Raw genomic sequence first — 1,426 nt, forward strand, 5'->3', positions numbered from 1 at the left:
AAACAGCTTAATCAGTTGATTTGCAAATTCATGACTCAGGCAAGTGGGATGGTCTTTCTCTCAGCGCTAAGCAGGTGAACAATAATCATTCCGACAAACTATCTGCGCAGTGGCGCAGTAAAAAAAAAAGAAAAGTTCACAATTTATATTCTTTTCGCCTTTCAACGTATACATCATATTCATCCTTGCTGTCCTTTACAATAAATAATTCATCATATAACACATACAATAAGTACAGACAGCGCTACTGAATAAGTCCGTCACCTACAACACTTCAGCTAAGAATGTTATGAGACTCCGCAGAGGGAAAGATTGTGCCAAAACCAGACCAAAGATTGTTCAACAGTAAGGTAACATGTTCTCTCTCTGACGTACACATCGATAACGTAAAAAACTCAAAATGATATGGCCACCTAAAAAGGGAAGTCACAGTGGGAAACAAAGTGCCGTCCACCACAGGCCAAAATGGGTTTTTTTGAGAATAGATGTATATACAGATGTGGATGTAGGACCCTTTGCCGCCGGCCGCACTGGCCGGGCGGTCCTAGGCGCTTCAGTCTGGAACCGCGCGACCGCTACGGTCGCAGGTTCGAATCCTGCCTCGGACATGGATGTGTGTGATGTCCTTAGATTAGTTAGGTTTAAGTAGTTCTACGTTCTAAGGGACTGATGACCTCAGATGTTAAGTCCCATAGTGCTCAGAGCCATTTGAACCATTTTTGAATCCTTTGCCAATGAACAACCAACCGATGCATTTTTTATATTAATTTTATGTTGCGTTCCTTTAATTTTCAATTGCAGATTAACCGCTTAATATATGGCTAAATTTCGAGAGGAAGGAGGAATTATTGTAAGTACTGAAGAACCGAAGTCTGGAAACAGATTTCTGCTGTGGCCATTTTGAGAGAAGTTATTAATTTAGCCGACCGCTGTGGCCGAGCGATTCTGGGCGCTTGAGTCCAGAACCGCTCTGCTGCTACGGCCTCAGGTTCGAATCCTGCCTCGGGCGTGGATGTGTGTGATGTCCTTAGGTTAGTTAGGTTTAAGTAGTTCTAGGTCTAGGGAACTGATGACCTCAGATGTTAAGTCCCATAGTGCTTAGAGCCATTTGAACCATTTTTTATTAATTTACTCAAAATGACGGCAACCATTATAAACTCTAAAAGCTTTAAACGGTTTCTTCTTCTTCCATGTTGAGCCATAGGAAGGTAGTGGTGACTGGTTTTTCGGCAACTGAGACTGAACCAGAAAGTGAAACTTCTGTCGGTGGAACACGTGGTCAGCGCACTATGTTACAGCAGGTAGACTTCGGCCCCTGCTCCTCCACGTAAGTTAACAATGGCGCTTCTTTTTTTTTTTTCCCCCTCCTTCTCGAATGGTTTGAGGGTGGCGCCTCCGGTGTCACAAGGTCGAACTACCGACGCCT

Source organism: Schistocerca americana, chromosome 1, assembly GCF_021461395.2.
Source record: "Schistocerca americana isolate TAMUIC-IGC-003095 chromosome 1, iqSchAmer2.1, whole genome shotgun sequence".
Classification (NCBI taxonomy): domain Eukaryota; kingdom Metazoa; phylum Arthropoda; class Insecta; order Orthoptera; family Acrididae; genus Schistocerca; species Schistocerca americana.